Source organism: Lissotriton vulgaris, chromosome 1_1, assembly GCF_964263255.1.
Source record: "Lissotriton vulgaris chromosome 1_1, aLisVul1.2, whole genome shotgun sequence".
NCBI lineage: Eukaryota > Metazoa > Chordata > Amphibia > Caudata > Salamandridae > Lissotriton > Lissotriton vulgaris.
This window is the reverse complement of record NC_141685.1, coordinates 1,430,755,845-1,430,777,565: the sequence shown is the minus strand read 5'-3', so window position 1 is coordinate 1,430,777,565 and position 21,721 is coordinate 1,430,755,845.

The window sequence follows — 21,721 nt, the reverse complement described above, 5'->3', positions numbered from 1 at the left end:
GAACAACAATGTCAAAGAGTCCATCTAGATCAATCCACAGAACTTTTGACACTTTTATAAATCTGTCTACCTGTCGGTACCATTCAACTGGCTTCTCTCTCAAACGAGGGAAATCATTGGTAAACAGCAGAATATCCTGTCTGGACCAAGGAACATGCACATACCCTCCTCCTGCTATTTCCCTCATTGGAAATTCTGAAACTACTTCGTTTCTTAACCTTTTATCTTGTTCTTTATTCTTTGACCATTTTATTCTCCATTTACCTAATTCACCTAGTTTTCTGAGAAAACTTATTAATTCTTTTAAATGGGCCATTCTTCCAGCAGCATTGAGGTTGTCAATATCCCTTTCAGAAAAATCCACTCTGTAATGTTTTTGCAAATGTTTCTGTTTACTCAAATCAATTTCTAATTCAGCAGCCATTTCTTCCAGTTGTTCATACCTGTTTTTCGTTTTCCACTGGATACTCTTGCAAATAAAAAGGAGTTCATCATCCTGATACAATTTCAAACTGTCAGTACCAATTGTGCCAATAATCAATTCTTCTAAATCAGCTTTTAATTTAGCAACATCAAGCTTTTTATAATCAGGACCTTCTTGTGACAATGCATTTTGTGTTAAATCTATTCTGATTAGGCTTCTCTCTGACGGACCTGGATCTGATTCTGCCACAGATGGTGTTTGCGAACCTGACAGACTCCCATTTAGAGTTAAATTTGGCATCATAGATTTTTCTCTATGAATTTCCGAAAGTTCCGAATAAAATCTTTCAGCCACTTTTTGAATTTCTGCATTTAATGGAACTGTCAAAGCAGTATGTCTATTTTCTCCTTGGTCGAAAACTGGTACAACAGGACCAATAGTTACTGGTACTGTCACTGCTTTCATGCTTTTCATTAATTGTTGAATTAAATCTTCCTTCGCTTTATTGTAAATAGAAATTTCTGGCATGTCAGCAAGTATTCTTTCCTGATTTCTCGGAAAGTTATTCCTTTGTTCAGGATTTCTATTTTCTCTGGGTGTACTACAATTATTTATTGACCCTACTCTTTCAGGTAATTTTAAAAATCTGGGAGAACCTTCCTCAGCTTCTCTAGGAGGTGCACTTGGAGCAGTTCCTGTAGAAACCCTCGGGGTAGATTGAGAATCTATTTGATGAGGTGGTGGTTTGCGTTTAGTAGCATAAATGTCTTCTAAAACTGCATCATCTAATTCCTCATCAAGTTCCTTTTGAGCTTTCTTTTGTTCTAAATCTTCAGTAATCATTATTCTCACTGGATACAGACCATCATACATGTCTGCCTTTCTCCAGCGTCTCACTTTGTCTTCATGTGTCTCTCTATTTAGAATATACTTTGAATTTCTAGGTGCTAAGCATTTGCTTTCACGCTCAAGTTCCATCATCTCAACTTCCCATTCAACCAATGCCTCAAATTGTGTAGGTCTAGGCTTCGGCACAAGATCCATCACTTTTCCTCTCAAGTTTCTCAAAACTTTCATATTAAATGACTCATCTTCCGGCCAGGCTAATACGCCATCATTTTTTGTATAATGCATCCAATTGTCAAACCAAATTACAATATGATAGCCATATTCGCCTTCCATATAGGCTGCAGGTGTTTTATACTTATGAAGTAATTTACCACCACGCGTTTCAATTTTCTTGTCTGGTTTAAACACATTTTTCACTTTCTGAAACCATGAAGGCTTCTTATTCTCAGTATCATTCCAATAACTCATGTTTTAAATCAAAATCGTTTATTCCGAAAGCTTCTAAATGTTCTCTTGGTGCTCCGCTATTCTAGCCAATCCGTGCGCGAAAGACACCAACAAGCCAATCAGGTTAGGCTACGTCACCACCTTGTTCAACCAACAGAAATACAGTATTCAGAACTGACCAATCTGGTACCAGCTCATCACTGTCACGTGAACCAATCAGTGCGCTTCCTGTGACGTATGTTATCCAATCACAACGCGAACCGAAATGACGTACACTGCTGCTGCAGTTTCTCTGCGTGTTACTCCGTAAACTCACCCCTCCTTCACAAAAATTTTCACAGCGCCATTTTAAACGATACTTTCCAATGTATTTTAATTAGTAACCACAAATAAACAAACCACTTGTCTGTTTCGCTAATAAAGTGATAGTTTTACAAACAATCAGAACTCTTTCTTCGCATAAAATAGACAACGCTATTTCTATACGATCATTCGCACATTCATACGAAAACCCTAATCATACACACACGAAATCTTGGCAGGACTTAAACCAACCACAGAAAACGTCAAACGTTAATAAGAATAGACGACGCTATCTCACCCTTCTCTTAAGCTTGGATAAATTCTATTACTCTATTCACAAAAAGTTTTAAAGCAGGCTCACCAGGTCCCTATGCTTAATGCTACAATTTCATAGACAATCCTCACTATTACATTCGACCAGTCACATCTAACGTCCCTAAACTTGTGTTGTACGTCCACAACACGTGATATATTCTATACCACAATTTTGAAACAGAACAAATGCACTGTGTAACTTTTCTACTCACACTACTCTTTGCCGGCAAATAACTAGGAATTTTTCACACTGCTGGAAAAATCCTTTCGACTACATACAACAAGAGAACAAACCTAACAACATTTTTTAGACATGCATCCTATGTAATTTACATGTAACATGTATGTTACCATAGCAACCGGAATCTGCTACCAAAAGAATTGATCCAGCGTCACTATAGAAATTCTGTCATATAATACTCACCATACTAATCAATACCAAGGCCCATACAACTATGACAAAATATCATGGAGCTGAATCATGTGGCCTAATTAATCAATCTATTCAAACTCATATGTACAATATTTACAACTGCAGTATAAATTTTATTCATAAGTATAAAGAAATAACATTTAACTAGACCACTTTGGCTGATGGTTCTAACTAATGGTAACAACTAAATAATCAAGACCAGCTTGACGTTTTAAGTCTTTTATTTTTAAAGATTCAAAGTTTCAAAAACTTTATTAGCTCATTTATTAATTCCAAACATTTTTATTAATTCAGCTTTAATCATTAATTTATTGGCTCAAAAGGTCCGGCACTTCAACATTGCACAGAATTAATGAATTAAAATAAACAATAACCCCTAAAACCCTATGTTAAACTTTCGGACCTGAAAAAGAATAATCATTTATTAAGCATTCATAGTTCTTACGTGTCCAAAGGAAAGCGGACAGCACTTCGCCCTCAGGAAACAGTCAGCCCTGCTCCCCTCAAGAGGCTAAGTTTATATACCTTTTCTTGCTCACTAATCTAACTAAAAATGATATTTTTGCAAAAAGCAGCAACCTAATTAATTGTCATCCATCAGACCACCGAGAGGCCAACGCATCATTACTAGTGACATCATTATGTCACTGTCCATTGACACGAAGCAACACTGGCTTCCCAGAGTTGTTACATTAAACTAAATGTTCATTTTTGTTTCCTCCAGGATTTTAGCCAAGCTGCCTCTAGACGCTTCCTTGGCCTTGACGCTTTTGCTTTCGGAGCTTGATACACACATCGTCCTTTGTTTGAGCTTCTGCACGTTTCCGTGGAAGTTTTTCAATGAAGGCACATCACTGCCGTGCTCAGCTCCTTTTTGTCAGGCCAACCAACTTTCATTAGGACTAGGCCTCAAACCTTTCACTCGAGCTAGTATTTAAACAAACACAAAAAGGTGATTAATTCAGGTAAAATAAACCCTTCTGTTACCCACCCTCCATTGCTAATATTTTAACCCATTAATATATGTCACCTAGCAGAAGCAAACAAATAAAGCTGCACATTTAATATCTACCATTCTTCATGATGTCCAGCTGAAGTCTTTATAAATCTGAAAGAGTAAAAAGATTGACGAACAAAACATATATAAACAGTCACAACATAGACAAACACATAAGCACATATAATGAAAGCACATGCCATAATGTGATCAGCCGCATTAATAGTGACAAAGACAATAGGACAAACAAGACAATATTAATCAAGTGTTACAAGACAAACTCGCAATTGCAACATGAGCACATAAATGTTAGACCCGCGTGTTTGTGAATGCAAATTTACTCTAGGTTGATTTAATAATACAAATCATGCAACAATTCATTAATAAATTAGTTCATGTTACAGGGAATTAATTTCACGAGCCAGAATAAAATGAATTCTGAAACTCGCTCCATCAACTCCGTAGTAGTGTTTTAGGGTTTAGGGTAGTGTAAGGGTGGGAGTAGTGTGGGTAGGGTAGTAGTGTTTTAGGGTTTAGGGTAGTGTAAGGGTGGGAGTAGTATGGGTAGTGTAGTAGTGGTTTAGGGTAGTTTAAGGGTAGGAGTAGTGTGGTTAGTGTAGTAGTGTGGCAATGTTTTTGGGTTGGGGGAGTGTAGGGGTGGGAGTAGTCTGTTGTGTAGGTGTAGGGATAGGGATGTTACTTACCTTGCATACGTTTACCACAAGTATAGCTTTACCACGCATGCCTTTGCGTTGTAATGGCATGCGTGGTAAAAGCATATTCGTGGTAAAAGTATGCGATGTTATGGCATGCAATGTCATTGACATTGCGTACTAATACCCGCGTTGTAAAGGCATGCGTGGTATTAGTATGCGATGTAATGACATACGTTCGACAGTGGAAGCAGCAGGACGCTCTCACCAAACAGAAGCAAGGACATGAGAGCGACGTGGGAGCCAGACAATGGTAAGTAACAGTAAGTATGGGGTGAGCTGTAAGCTCGTTTTAAGCTTCTTAATTGTCTTTTATTTACAATACATTTCACTGACAGCGAATGCGCGCTTCACAGGTAAAACCTAAAAATAGAAAGGAAATATTTTTTGAGAAGGGACCCAGTTTTGAGGATCTGTTTGAAATAACACTTGATAAACTTTGTGGTAAATTAGTGCCATTTAATGTAAATTGGGCCATGAACCAATGGTCAGAATGTACCCAGGTTTAAAGGCTATTTTCTGTAGCTTTGGATTTTTCTCCTAAGGAATTTGTGGAAAATGAAAAGCTGCATTGGACATAATTGGAAATGAACCTGTTACTTACCGGTAAATTTACCCCGATTAGGGGTCTTCCTCATCAAGTCCTTACATCTGAGGGATTGAGGTGCAGCTCGTAAGTTCTTTTTCTATTTCTTTTAAAAAATCGCCCTTTTTTAATATAATCACTCCTCCCCTTCAACTCCTGTTGTGTTATTAAGCTATAGACAGTTTATGTGCGACCAGAGAGGGAGGGTAGGGGACTGGGTCGAGGAGGACTCAGAATCAGGGTAATGAATATTACCGGTAAGTAACAGGATCACTAACCCCTCATGGAGTTCTCCTAGTCCCAGTCCTTACTTCTGAGGATGTATTCAAGTCAGAGAAAATTAAAGTTGCAACACACAATACAAATTACAAATATGTTTATTAGAGAAAAACAACAATGATTTTATTGCAATAGTCAGAACTTTTGATCCAAAATGATCATCCAAATCAACACAAATTGAAAGACGATAGTGAATAATGAAAGTCTGCTGAGAGGACCAAGTGACTGCTTGGCAAACTTCCAACAAGGATAGTCCTCCTGCTTCTGCCCAGGAAGAGGAAACTAGGCTAGTGGAACGACCCTGGACATCAGTCAGAAGAGGTTCCACCACTGAAGGATCTGCACAAGCAATCTCCTTATGGACCTTTCTACTCAGGGTCTGAGTTGAAATGTTCTTTCCCTTTGCAACAGAACCATACGTGATTTCTGAATTAATCAGAAGAGCCCTACTGACATCTAGAGCAGAGGGAATAGAATTTGAAGATGGATCTGAAACAAACAGGTAAAAGAAACTCCTAAGCATTATGGAAGGTAGAAGAAACCTTAGGAAACTTGTGACCCCACCTAAGTACCACTCGATCAGGAAAGAATTTCAGATAGGGAAAGATGGCCATGGGAGCCCCTTATTTCCCCAGACATCTTGCTAAAGTAATGGCCACGAAGAACACTACCTTAGCAGACAAGACCAATGTTGCGCCCTCCAGAGGTTCAAAAGGCGCACCCTGTAACCCACATGAAACAATAGACAAATTTCATAAGAGAAGGTCTCTATAACCTGAAACTCCTAAGTGACCTTATTACCAAGGGAGAAAGAGTGGTGAAATCAGGAAAAGTAAGGAAAGCTGCTATTGATGCCCATTGATTCGAAAGAGTACTAGGATTTAATCCCTTCATAATACCATTCTGCAAGAAATCCAGAACCTTAAAGGAAACAATAACAGTAGGATCCTCAGATATAGTGGAACACCATTTTGAAAAGGAATTCCAGTGATTTTTGTAGGTTATCAGAGTAGATTGTTCACAAAAAGATTGAATCTCCAGAGCTACTTGGGAAGAGCAGCCTATATTCTCTAACCCTACTCGTTCAACGGCCAGTCCGTCAGACACATCCACTTTACCATCTGGTGAAATAGCATTTGATAATTGAAGGGGAGACTGGTCGTGTAGCAGATGAAATAAGTGACCCTTGGATAGAGCTAGAAGGAGAAGAAACTAATGATATATGGGCCAGTAGGGTGCAATCAGAATCACCTGGGCCTTCTCAATCATTATTTTCTGGAGAACCAGGGGTGGAATTGGAGGAAAAACATACAGCAATGCCAGAGGCCATGGGATTGCCAGAGCATCTACTGCCCATGCTAGAGGGGATGGTATCTGCGCAGAAAAAGAGGACATTGTGCATTCTCTGGGGAGGCAAATAGATCCAACCACAGACTCCCGAACTTCTGACAGACAAGATGGAACTGAGGAAGAGACAAGTGGTACGTCACTGAGGAAGACAAATTGCTGCGGAGACCATCTGCCCAGAAATTCATCTCTTCCCCCAATGTATATAGCTCTCAGTCCTGGAACACACACCTCCTCCTGTGACCAAATCAGGGATGCAATCTGTTTGAGGGACATGCTGCATGTACCCCTTTGACTGTTCAAGTATGCCCTCAGTGAACATGTTAACAAGTCTCTCACACCTTAGAAACAAAAAAGCACTCCCATCAGCGGCTGACCGAAGGTTCAGCACATCAACCCCAATCTTTGTAAGCATTCAGAGTCCTGTGCAATCACTTCCAGAGCTTGCCACAGCTAACCTCCACTGACAACCAGATATGAATCTTTGTAGGAAAGAGAAAGTGCACCAAGAACAAAGTCAGTTTTCTCCAAGTATATCCAAAACGTCTCTTTATTGTAGTCGATAGTAAAAAATGGAAATCAACCAACGCGTTTCGTTCCACTGAGGGAACTTCATCAGAGCTGATAAAATCTGTACAAAATACAACGTAAATCACAACATCTACATACAAAAAACACACAGCGAGGTCTTTACCAGCAGGTAGGGGTTTTCCTGACGAGGTCAAACTTTTCTGGTTGTCCATGCTTCCCTTCTCATGGTCCTCAAACTCAAGCCCTTGGAATCTATTGGGGCTAGTTAAACTGGAGATTTCCCCGGTGCTATACTGCCAATAGATGGTGATTGACCATGTACTTCCCGTGCTCTCCTGGGGTCATCCTTCTCCCTACTTCAAAATGAGTGTCTTGGGTAGTACTTTAAAATAAGTCCGCAGCGAGAATTTTGATTCTTTTGACTGTTTCTCTGGGTTTTCTCTCTTTTGAAAAATTAGACTTATCACTAAATCTGGGCTTTTTAATTACCTCATGACCTTTATATCCTTTTAATGCTTTGCCATGTACCTCTGAGTTTTCCGCTACTCTTTCTTTGTTTCGTTTTGATAATATATCTGAAGACTGAGGATTTACCTCCCTTATAGCCTTGTCTGCACTTCTTAGCACATATCCTGACCCCATGCCTTGCCCTATCACCAAACCAGTCCCAAGTGTACTCTTTTACAACCTGAGAATTATCCTCCTTTCTACTGCCACTAGCAATCCCCTTGGCCCCAGAACTGCTTACTGGAGTTCTCACGTCCCTTTTCTTTGCAAAGTCTGTTGATTGTTTAGGCACTTTAGCTTCTGCTTGCTCCCTGCCTCCCGGTTTGCCTATTATAGTCACTTCCGTACTTCTGGCCCCTCTGTGGCTGCCAAAGCTGTCTCTAACTCCCCTTGCCCGAAAGGAGAGTCTCATTGCTGCCCTCCACCCTCTATGGAGCTCGAGCACAGCTCTCATCCAGCACTTGGAAATAGCTTTCTCTCCTTTCTGAGTCCTCCCTGGCTGCCGTACCCAACTAAGGTGTACCGAAGAGTCTGTAAGACACCGCCCCGGTGGGGGATTCCCCACCCCTTGAGATCTGTAATAACGGCACACACAGGAAAGAGATCTCATGTAGGGCAAACTGAGGTGAATGAGGACCCAAAAAAAACTATGGAGAACCACACACTCCTGTGACACATATACAACAGTAGCTGACGCGACGAGTGATGCACCGATCATAAGTCCTTGTATGAACAATATTAATGAACTTAGTTTTATTGCATAACCGGCTACAACCATACTGGTTTAATTATTCCATTATTTAGCCATTATCAAATTTGTTTAATAATAATAAAAATGTGCCTACTTCACCGCGGACGGGAACAAAAACAGGAAGAGGTGAGGGGGAGGAGTCACTGTGGAAGAAAAAAAATGTGCTGGGCCCTTAACCCAGAGGTCAATGGATCGAAACCATCCTCTGCTACCAGCAAACTGATCCAGCGGGCCACCAACCTGCGGACATATATCACTAAATATTAATTTGGGCCCATAAACACACTCACTCGTTTGGTCAGTGTGAACACCGCTGGGGATCGATTTTAGGGCTACAATTGTACATTCATTGCTTATCAATTCTTATATCCATTAAAAATACGAAGTCATTTCTAAGCCAAGTGGATCTATTTTAGTTGATTTTATTTGGTGACCATGACATAGGTCTGATTGACCTGGTTTTCCCTGTTGAATAAATCACAGACTCGGGTAAGTTTTAAATGTTTATCTAAATTAATCATCAGAGCAAAACAAATTACAGTGTTAACTCCATCATTGTGAAGAGGTAAGATCTGTTACCTAATTTAAATTTTAAGCTTTCGATGACAAGGACCTCAGGAAAAAGAGAATAGAGAGAAAAGGCACATTGACACAATACACAGGTTTATATTTACCTTGGTATGGTGCGAAAATCAGACCCCTATGGCCAAGAGTAATGGGCTTCTCAGAAAAGTTCAGGTAATAAAGACTTCAGGGCAGGACAGGACAGGGACCTCTTCTGGATTCAACGCCTGCATCTCACCCCTCTCTGATGCTAACTTCCTCCTCGGTTCTTCCGCGATCTTCTAATTCTATATGTCCCAAAATTTGGTGCTGCACCACTTTCAAAACGTATATAATCAGGTCATATCCTACTGAGTCCATTTTGAAGAGATGATTCGTGATTCTTGCTTAAGTACTTTTATTTTCTTTGAATTTTATGCCACAACCGACGCGTTTCGTTCTGTAAATCAGAACTTCTTCAGAGCTGTAAGGTTAAACATATATAGAAAGACAATATATAAAACACATATAAAACTACATATAAAAATACATTAACAATACAATATAAAACATCTGTGTGAGAAGGAAGGGGAGTCGGCAGGGATTGAAGGCCGGAAGTGGGACATATCGCGAGGAGACGCCAGAGACTGCCTGGAAGCGGCTAACGGTCTAACTGTTTTCAGGGACTTGCAGGCATGAAAACTGAGGTGGGACGATAAAAGCTCGCCACCAACAGAGGGCGGGCGGTGTACTCGGGAAGCAGTACCCGGGAGCCCGGAGGAAGACGAAGAGCCCGGAGGAGGAGCGGAGCAGATCCCGGTGGAGCCCACCTGTCCCGGAGGAGGAGCGGAGCAGATCCAAGTGGAGCCCAGCTGTCCTGGAGGAGCGGAGCAGATCCCAGTGGAGCCCAACTGTCCCGGAGGAGGAGCGGAGCAGAGCCCGAAGGAGCCCGGCAGTCCCGGAGGAGGAACGGAGCCAGTGCCGGAGGAGCCCGGCAGTCCCGGATCGGGAAAGGAGCGGCCTTCGGAGGAGCCAGGAGGGAGCAGGTTTGGCGAGGACCCAAGGGAGAACCCTCCATATACCTACAAGGCGCACACACCCGGTGGCCCTAGGAAGGGAGCACATGCCCCGGGTCCGGATGCCACGGCCCTAAAGGCAAGTACCTTTAAGGGGTGCCTTCTGGTGGGGGTCGTGGGGTGACGAGAGGTAGTCCCCTCCAAACACAAAACCACGCCAACCTCCTTCCTTCACGAACCCTCACTTCCCTCCTTCACTGCGTATGGTGACGGTAGCACAAACTTTCTGTGAGCGGACGGATGTGACTAATCCCGGTCCCTTTTGTTTTTCTTTTGCCCTTCTGAGGAGTACCAACGGGAAGAGGACCTCCATGAAGGCAGGACCGTACCCCACGACGCAGACCACCTCGCCCGGGAGAACATTCGAATATCACCCTCTGTTCTGTTCATGTTTACTGCCATCCCTTATTCTTGACTAAAAAGTGTGCCTAAAACAGCTAAAATAAAGACGCTTGAAACAAAGGCCAAAGACGTCCCTAGCACTACCAGTCTCCCTCACATGTATCCCGCCCCTAGATCTCACCAATCTAGAAAGCATCATGCGACAGGTCAAATCAGGATCGCCTACTGATCCGGCCCCTCCACGGGTTCTCACCCCGATCACCAGTCAGATCTCACCCACCATTCGGGACCTGCTTAACTCCTCTCTCCATGCCGGCATCGTCCCGCCTTTATGGAAGAGAGCAATGGTCACGGCTTTATTAAAGAAACCTAGCCTCGATCAAAACAATCCCTCCAACTACAGACCTATCTCCCTACTACCCTGGCTCAGTAAACTACTTGAGAAGTATGTCAACTCTGTCCTGACATACTTCTTGGAATCAAACAACATACTTGATTCCACACAGATGGGTTTTCGGCTCCTTCACGGAACCGAAACAGCCTTGGTCGTAGTGACGGAGGAAGCAAGAAGGATACTAGAGAGCGGTGGGTCAGCGGCCATCGTCCTACTCGACCTTAGTGTCGCCTTCGACACTGTAAACCACAATATTCTTCTCCACCGCCTCAGTAGGATTGGAATCTCAGGAACGGCACTCAACTGGCTGAGATCCTTTCTTACAGATAGATCTTTTCAGGTATTTGAGAAAGAATTCACCTCCTCCAGCAAACCCCTGAACTGTAGAGTGCCCCAGGGCTCCTCCCTGAGCCCCACCCTTTTTAATGTTTACCTCAGCCCTCTGGCTGATGCCGTCCGCCCCTTTGGAGTGAAAATCATCACCTATGCGGACGACACACAGCTGGTGGTGGCGTTAGACCCCCCTCTCAATTCCCACCACAGCTTATACAAATGTTTGGAAGCAGCCGCCGCCTGGATGTCGGGCTCCTGCTTAAAACTAAACGGGGATAAAACAGAGATTATGCTCTGGGGAAACAACATCACCAAATCCATCGACTCCATCTGGCCCCTTTGCCTAGGCAGTCCCCCGGAACCCAAAGAACAAATCAAAAGTCTCGGCATCTGGCTGGACAGAACACTCACTTTTAACTACCAAGCAACCAAGCTTGCTGCCAGATGCTTTGGGCTCCTGAGGCTACTTCGCAAAATCCTCCCTCTTCTCCCGTTCCACTCAAGACGGATCATGGTCCAAGGGCTGATTCTATCTCGCCTTGACTGCGGAAACGCCCTATACCTTGGGGCCCCACAGTCCACACTCAATAGACTTCAAATCGTCCAAAACTGTGCCGCCAGGACCCTCCTCGATATCCCACGACGAGTCTCAGTTAAAGCCCGACTGAAAGATCTCCACTGGCTCCCTGTGAAATCGAGGATCGAATTCAAGGCCATGTGTATTGCTCACCGCTCTTACTGGGCAACAGGTCCTGCTATCAACCGCCCCCTGGTAAATGCCTATCATCACAATCGTCTCCTCAGATCTGGAACCTCTTGTCTCACAACAGTGCCGCGAATCAGAAGAGCCAGGTGTGGAGGCCGGTCGATCTCCTACAACCGAGCCAAAATCTGGAACACTCTCCCCCTCTCAATCAGATCAGAGTCCAAACTACTTACCTTCTGAAAGCTCCTTAAAACTTGGCATTTTAATAAATCATCCTTTTAATAAATCTTCTGGAAAAATCCGCCTAAGTCTAGTTTACTCCGCTTAGCCCAACCTCTGCAGCGCTGGGACGCCCCTGGGTAGCCATCGCGCTTTATACATTTTCTTTCCATTCCATTCCAGACTCATTGTGTTGGCCACTCAGACAACCTTACAAAGTGGTGTCAGAAGTGGGATTCACAAACCCACAAAGCGGGTTAAACCATGACACAGCCCATACAGCTAAACGAGATGGTCACCCAGCTGGCCGAAGGGCAAAGACACCTCCAGTTGGTGCTAGAACAACAAATACAAGAAGCCCGACTAGGAAGGCAAGCCTTACAAGATGCCCTAAAGGAATAAGCTACCGTAACCACAGCCAATCAGCAAGTGCAAGACACGGCTGTCTTGAGACTCACTGACGCGATAGTCAATGCCCGGGCCACCCAACAGTTCCTGGGACGGTATTACAGAAATACCAGGAAGGGGAGGACCCTGATTATTTCTTCCTAAACTTTGAATGGGTAGCATCCACTGCAGCCTGGCCCAGAGAGAGATGGGGCTAGTATAGTGCCCCACTGCTCTCGGGGGAACTGCAGGTGGCATCCAATGCCGCCACCCGACTGGAACCACTGCATACGACGACCTGAAGAAGGTCATATTGGAGAGGCTAGGGTTTGATCAGGAACATTATCTCCTTAACTTTAGGAAGGAGAAATGGGCTACAGGAGACAACCCTCGGGCATTGTATTACAGGATACGGGATATGGGGAACAGATGGCTAACCCCCCATTTATCTACAATAGGAGAAGTGGTGGAAAAGGTCTATCTGGAGCAGTATCTGGAAGCATTACCACCTTCCACCCGTTCATGGGTGAAGCAACATCCCAACCTGGACACTTCCTCGGCAGTGGATATCGCATGTGCCTTCCATAGATCCTCTGATTTCAGAGTAGGCAACCCTCGACCCCAGCTCGCCCTTCCTCCCTCCCAGACCCCCTCTTACTCCAACCCTAGGTTCCCAGTAAAACCCGACCCTTAACCTCTAATCCCCTCTCGTCCGGTCCCAAGGCCGGTCATGACCCCTTCCAGCATCAGTGGACAGACACCACAATGTTTTCATTGCGCTGAATGGGGGCATAAAGCCAGATATTGTCCGCAAAAACAGCCACCCGCAGAACCCATGGAGGTGGGCTATTCACGAGGCAGGATATTCCTAACCAAGGAAGGTCCCCAGCGGTATAAAACTGAGGTTTACCTAAATGGAAAAAAAAGACAAGCCTTACTGGACACAGGATGCCACGTCACAGTGGTAGACGGGTCCCTCTTCAAGGCCCCCCCTTATTGAGCTCAGAGCATGTAAGGGTAACTTGTGTTCATGGCGATACGAAATCCTATCCGGTAACCAAAGTTCTGTTGGACGTAGATAACTACCCTCACCTGAAGAGGGTAGGGGTGATTCCTTCCCTGCCAGAGGCGGTGATCATAGGGACCGATCACCCTAAGTTCGATGAGTATTTGAAGGGAAAAAAAGGGAAGGCGCAGACATGGCTTCAGGAGGCCCCTTTTTCCTCAATAGACCTAGAATGTTCAGCCCCTAGGACCAAAAAAAAGCAGAAAGGAAAAACGTAAAGAAAAGAATGACTTCCTCCTTTCTCAGACACCTTGTACTGCTCTTACTTTTTTCCTGGCAGACAACAACAGGACAGGCCACTGCAGCTTCAGAACCGCCCAACGAGAGGACGAATCCCTAACCCATGCCTGGGAGCAAGTTCGAGAGCAGGCCCCAGAGTAGGTAGGACCATACTTCCTTATGGAAAAGGGACTGTTGTATAGGACAGAGAAAGAAGACGCCCAGGTTAAAAAACAGCTGGTAGTGCCATCACTTTTCCGTGAAAGAGTCCTTCTGCTAGCCCACAATAAAATGGGAGAGGGACACTATGAGAAAGAAAACACCCTCAAATACTGGTTCTACTGGCCAGGAGTGTATATAGACGTCGCCCAGCATTGTCCTGCTTGTGTGAGATGCCAGTTTTCGAGCTCGGGAGGTGTCCAAAAACCTCCCTTGCAACCTCTACCAATTATAGACGTACCTTTTAAGAGGGTCGGAATGGATCTAGTAGGACCCCTGACACCGTCCGCTAGAGGCCACCGCTATTTATTGGTCATTACTGACTACGCTAGCCTGTGGTATTGGGTTCCCAAGGCCTACATGCTCCGAAGATAACCCACTTACACCGAAAGAACTGTTGGCACGGAAACTGAAAAATGCAAAGAACAAGTTTATTAAGACCCCATGGGGTGGTGGTACATTCCTACAGCACCCTTCGGTAATGCAAGAAGTATCACCGAACATCGGTGTGACCCCCTCTTTTATACATTTAACAGGTAATAAAAAGGACAGGCGGTACAAAATTACAGAGCATTATGGACATATATGGTCATGTTTTGGAACACTGCCAGCTCATTGGAGGGTTTCAAACCCACTGGTCAGTTTGCGACGCATTCCTAAGGGGTGACTGGTCAATGGGGACTGCGCATGTACAGGCTTGACCGTTACTAAAAATAGCCTGTTGCTGGGCAAACTCAAGTGGTCAGTGGTACGGACAACGGACTAAAGGTCATGCTGGCCACGAGGCCGCTCATGATCTAAGATGGCAGCCGTAACACACAAAATGGCGTTTTCAAGTTTGGCCAATATAAGAATGAAACGTGTAGCTACAGTTAAACGCTAACTCGGCCATCGTCAAATTACGACAGACGACCCTTTTAGCGTTCAGCTGAAGCTACCTCATAGTGAACATAATCTGGGTGTTCATCTTCGATATCGATCAACATTATCTGGGTTACTTCTTTATGAAGCATCATTTTGTCATGAGCAAAAGCTCGTCTTGATGGTATACAAGCCGATAAGCACATAGAACACAAAGCTGGACCACATTGAATACATAAACATATTGAAAACAGTATCCCCACAAGAATAAATAAAATCGTTAGCAGTTTCCAACCCCAAGTGGTGAGCATTGACCAGAACCACCCTGAGAGAGTCCAAGTACCATTATCTGGATGTATTTCTGCAGCAATTTTATGTAGTTTAGAAATTGCATCATAAACGGATGGTGAGTTGTCAGGCACGTAGACACAGCAGCTACTTCCGATAATTCTACATGCCCCCCCACGGTCGGCTAGAACTACATCTAAAACCATCCTGTTCTGTAACGTAACAATTCTAGAGATCTGCAGTTACTCAGTAATGTTCCCCAATGCGATAGCAGTGTCATTTGCTACAGCCTCAACCACACGAGTCAGTCTTCGTATTTTCCGACTATTCAGAGCTGCCCCAACAAATGAAAACAGTCCAAGATTAAAATCCACATACTGTTGCAAAGCAGTGTCTGTCTGGTCTATGTCATCTAACACAACGGCACGTTTAACACGGTTCAGTATGAAATCGTGATACAAAATATAGTCATTATGGTACATTGGTGGGGCAATGAATACAGGAGGCAGTACAAAGGATACATAACAAGTACCTAACCATCCCAAAGGGAGCTGATGATAACCCTTCGTTCCGCAAATAAAATACGTGTTTCGTGATGCTACAAACGATATACCATTCGGGCTGTCAAACGTTATCGTGTTATTACATTCACTTTTCCCAACCGAAATCGTGCCATTATTACGTATACATAGATCAGCTTTCGTAGCAATGACATTTATAACATGAGAGCTGGAGACATTTATGTTACGTTGATTGCTGTAAACCCGTGGGGCAGAGATATTGTCAGGCCGGTATTCTTCCCATTCAAATCTAGTACCCTCAGCTTGGGGATACCCATCTCGATCATGGTAGCACACTTTATTTAAACGGAATAGCACCCCCCCTTTTGTTGGCCATCTCAAAGTGAAGAGCAGGGTGTACCAGGCGTTGCAGGATCCATTATGTGAGAACGGAAGTGGAGTGCCCCCTTTCTTCTGGTGCCCCGGTAACATCCCACACACCCAACAATTTGAAGTATTGGTCATATTATGCGTATGATGCAGGATCTGAATGAAGCTATTGTTCAGATAAGTTTGTCGGTGCCGTTCTTCATGGTAAGGCAGGGTGAAGTGAAAATGTTCAGATGGAGCCGGGGTAGTCGGCAGCAAATGTTCACGTACAGGTACCACAAGTTCAACTACCCAGGCTATTACTGCTATTACCACAATCGTTAGAACAAAAAGAATGGCACCCAGTATACGTTTATCCCGTGATGCAGACGACGCCATAGTTCAATTGCAATTCAAAAAGTCTTAAATGTTCAAAAGTTCAGGAAGTGCACAAGTTCTCAAATGTACATATGTATGTATTATACCTAAAAATAGAAAAATATGGTGCTGAGCTCCGAGGTAGCCGTTGTTTTCTTCTCCGGGCCAAGACGGGTGTCGCTACACTTGGCAGATCTGATCCCCCCCCCCTTGGAATTCCCGGTTTCCGTTTCACAAACCTGGAGCTGTAACCAACCAGTTCAAGAAACAACCCCCAAAAAAAATCTTCTTATCGTGGCCGTAGATTGTAGCGCTCTCGTCCAGAAACAGTGTGGTCCGGGAAGGCTCCCTCAACTTCGGCCGATGTCACTGCTGGACTCTTTTCTTTATCCAGAATCTCTTTGTAGTCGGTCAACACAGCAGGATTCACCAGGTCAGGAGAGACACGACGGCAGTGAGTTGAGTGTATCCACCGCTTCCTGTTGGTTACTCGTACAGCCGTGCGAGTAGCCAGGAGGACCTGCTCGGGGCCACGCCACCTCGGTTCCAAGCTGTTCGTCCTCTCAAACGATTTGATCATTACATGATCACCAGGGCGAAGATCATGGCCCTCTCCAGTAGAGTTGTCAGGGAGCGCTTCTCGAACCTGTTGATGAATAGAAAGCAAATCATTTGTTAATCGTGCCAAATAATCGTTCATCATTATACAAGGCACATCATGTATCAATCGCGGCTTGGGCACCCCCCAAATATTCATAGGCCTTCCGAACACCACTTCATATGGTGTGAGGCCTGTTCGAGAGTGGGGTACTGATCTAAGAGAGAGTAATGCCAGCGGTAAAGCATCCGGCCATTTCAATGACGTGGACGCCACGATCTTAGCCAATTTTAGTTTCAACGTAGCATTATACCGCTCCACAAGACCTGCTGACTGAGGGTGGAACACAGCATGAAACTTCTGCTGGATCCCTAACCCCTTCAGCACGTATTCCACAATTTTCCCGACAAAATGAGGCCCATTGACGCTCCACAAAAATTTGCAAACTCCAAATCGAGGGAAGTACTCCTTGAGCAAAACCTTAGCTGTTGTCAGCGCTGTATTGTCTTTCGTGGGGAAGGCTTCAACCCATTTGCTAAAAGCACATACCACCACTAGGACATACTTAAGGTTATTGCAGCGCTCAAGCTGGATATAATCCATTTGGAGTACCTCGAATGGTGCAGAAGGTGGAACGAACCCTCCTTTCGGAGTATGGGTCCCCTTAGCAGGATTGTGCTGTAAACATACCAAACAGGTCTGCACTACTCTCTTAGCTGTATTAGCTATCTCGGGATGCTCCCAAACTCGTGTTAACAATCGAGTAATTGCAAGAGCTCCCACGTGCGCTAACCCATGTGTCATTTGGACCATCGCTTGCAAGTAAGCTGCAGGCAACTTCCATTTCTCCATGTCCTTGCTTCTCCAACACCCTTCATCGTCTAGCACCCCATCAGTTGCCCATGCCGCAAGTTCTGACTCAGTAGCTGATTTCTGAATGTCTAATATTTCTGCTCTAGCATCATTCCATCGCTCTGCTTGGGATTTGGTCACATACATGGGGGAGTTAGCTCGGGACATAGCCGTTTGTCTCGCGATGCTGTCCGCAAAGGCATTTCCCTTTCACACTCCATCAGTGATCTTTTTATGGGCGCTACATTTTATGATCGCTACTTTCTTTGGGCAAAGCAACGCATTTAGGAGATCACGCACCAATTCTCCGTGCATAATGTGTTCTCCGTGAGAAGTTAAAAACCCACGTTCTCTCCAGAGTAGACCGAAGTCATGTGCTACTCCGAAGGCGTACCGGCTGTCTGTGTATATGTTCACACATAGGCCAGCACTCAATTCGCAGGCTCTTGTCAGGGCTATCAGCTCCGCTGCTTGAGCCGATTTCTGTGGTATTCTAGCTGTTTCTACCACTGTCTTAAGTGTCGTTATTGCGTAGGCTGCGGAAGTCGTGCCATCTGGCAGCCTCAGACATGATCCATCAACCCACAGTTCCCCATCCACATCTGGAAGTGGCATATCCTGTAAGTCAACACGACCCTTTGTCTGTTCCTCGGTGAGGAAAACGCAGTCATGGTGTTTTTCTTCCTGACCCTCCTCGACCGGATAGGGCAATAAAGTGGCAGGGTTCAGAGTAGCACATCTTTTTAGTGTGATATGTGGCGCCAACAGGGTAAGCTCGTATCCTGTTAACCGTGCACTAGTGAGATATTGGGTCTTTGTTTGGTTTAGCAGGGCATCTACTGCATGAGGAACTAACACCAACAATTTGTGCGATAACACTATTCCCTCACTCTGCCGTATCGCTACTGCTGTTGCTGCAACTGCTCGGAAACACCCAGGTAACCCTCGCGCTACAGGATCAAGAATGGCAGAGAAGTATGCACATGGCCTCTGCTTGTCCCCGTGTGCCTGCACTAACACTGATAACGCGCACCCATCTTTCTCGTGCACGTACAATGTAAAAATCTTCGTATAATCTGGTGTACCTAATACGGGTGCAGAGCAAAGAGCTTGCCTCAATTGATCAAAAGCATTTTGACATTCATCTGTCCATTCAAGGGGCATTGGTGTCGTTTTGGACAGTAACGCTAACAGAGGCTTGATAATGTGCGAAAACCCCATAATCCATTGCCTACAAAAGGACGTTAACCCTATGAAGGCACGTACATCTCTTTGCGTGCGGGGGACTGGTGTATCTAAAATTGCTTGAATTCGATCTGATGTTAATGCACGTCCCTCCTTAGACAAAAGATGACCGAGGTAGGTCACCTTGGGTCTACAATATTGAAGCTTTTTCTTAGAAACCTTGTGATTATTCCGTGCCAAAAAGGAAAGCAACGCAATCGTACTCTCCTCACATTGCGTATAAGAATCTGCGGCAAGCAGGAGGTCGTCCACATATTGGATCAGAACAACCCCCGATTGCAGCTCAAAGGAATCAAGCTGTCGTTTCAAAGCCTGGCTGTAGATACTCGGGCTCTCAGTGTATCCTTGGGGAACACGACCAAATCTATACGATCTATTATTTAACGTAAAGCCAAACAGATATCTGCTATCGGGATGGACAGGGATAGAAAAGAAAGCATTCTTCAAATCAATTACACTAAAGGTCGTAGCCATTGGTGGTACCAGCGTAAGCAAGGTCGTAATATCGGACACCACCGGGTATTGGGGAACGACAATTTTGTTGATCTCTCTCAAGTCAATAATAAAGCGATAGATTTTGTCATCAGTATCTCTTTTAAGAATCGGGAGAATGGGGCTGTTACAAACATTATAAGAAACCTCTTCCACCACCCCAGCCGCAATCAGATCTTGGACAATGTGAATCAGGGCAATTTCTCCTTCCTTCGAAATCTTATACTGTGGCACCCGTGGCAGAGAGGCCCCCTCCTTAACAGTAATATGAATGGGTGGAATACGCATCTCCCCCACATCCGTGTCTGAGATCGCCCATAACGTGTGCGGGAGAGAGGCCAAAGCGGGAATGTCTGATATAGTATAGAACCTATTCGGATCAGGGTAGTTGTCATTCAGAATAACCCGCACTCCTTCAGGAGCGCACCGGATCGTTGCTCGAAAATATTTAAGCAAATCAAGGCCCAAGATATTATCTGGGGTATAGGGAGATAACAAAAAATGGCCAAAACTAAAAAATTTATCAAGACAGAGTGCAAGGGGCTTGGACAAAGGGCTAGGGGAGGGTGTGCCATCAAACCCCACACATGTTATCATTTCGCCAGACAGGGGAGCCCTCGGAACCACTTTCTTTGACAGAGCGCTACGAGTAGCTCCAGTGTCGACTAAGAATTGATCAGTAAAACCCAAAATGCCCGCTGTTACATATGGACCTTCCTGATCTACCGGCACTTCAATTGGCTCCGCACCCCATCCTACGCAATCCTATGCATGCAAATAATTCTGATGCTCCACATTCTCACCCTCTGAAATCTGATATTGGTTCCGTCTATCAAAAGCATTTCGTTCATCCTGGCCACGGCCCCCTTGCTCAACCCTTCCACGATCACCTCCGCCACCTCTCACTCCCGTATAACCACCCCGCGACCTACCACTTCCTCGACCACGCTGGCTACGTTGTTCCCGTAATACCGGACAATCCTCAGCCCAATGACCAAACTCCTTACAATACGCACATTGATCCTCCGCAATATCCGTACGACCATACGACGAGTTTCCTCCACCACGTCTACCCCTATCGTTCCCTCTACCCTGTGTTCCACGAACCTGTGCCAACATCACCTTCGTTTTCAATTCTTTTGCTTTCTTATCAACACTTTCTTTAGCCTCCAACTCCTGCCGCTCGTAATACTGAGCCATAGTTAATAAAGACGCAGGGGTCGCCGTAGCCCAGGAACTTTCACTCGACTTCAATCGCTTGGCAATCTCCGGCAGGAGATTAGCCACATACTTATCTACAAACAAATGTCGACCTGTATCGTCTGCTAAAGATTGACCACTGTAATCATGAAACGCCTCTTCGAAGCGTGTAAAGAAGTCTGAAACCGTTTCATCTGGCTTTTGTTTGCACGAAGCTAACATGGTCCAATCTATCTTTTTAGAAGGTACGAGCGTTTTTAATTTAACCAGTATAGCCGTTGGAAGGTCTAAAATCAACTGGCAAGGTTTGCATGCTGGTTTCCTTTCTAGGTCAGCTTGATTAATCTCCTTCCATGTACCCCCTAATATTGTCTCATCATTATTCTTACGAATTTGTCTCCACATATCAGGCGGAAGTATCAACCCAAAAAACAAATCTATATCAACCAGAGTCATCACACAAGATGAAATAGCCCCTTCCACCCCCTCGTAGAATGCTGCCGGATTCTTACGAAGATCAGGTAGGGAATTTTTCAATGCCATAACATCCGCTCTATTCCAAGGCGTATACACCCAATTATATACAAAATACCCCTTCGCATCTTTTGACCTTCTATCATCATCTGTACCTTCCCCTTTCGGCGGAACATACAAGGGTGCAGCTTCACGCATAGGCATAACATGCAATGCAGAACTCTTATCTGAACCCCGGAGAGAACACTCCTTAGACTGCCCGTCGGATTCCAGCCCGGACTCCTTAATCTTTTTCTGCTCGTCCCGCAATCTGATAGTTTCATCTCACAGCTTGATCAGTTGTTTGTAAAAGGCATCGACATCTGCAAGAACAAAGACACCTGTTTCTAAATTCTCACGATGAACTGACACATCTTTAGGTTCTAACGTATCTGAAAATTTACGAAATAAGTTAACAACTTCATCTGCCAAAGCGGAC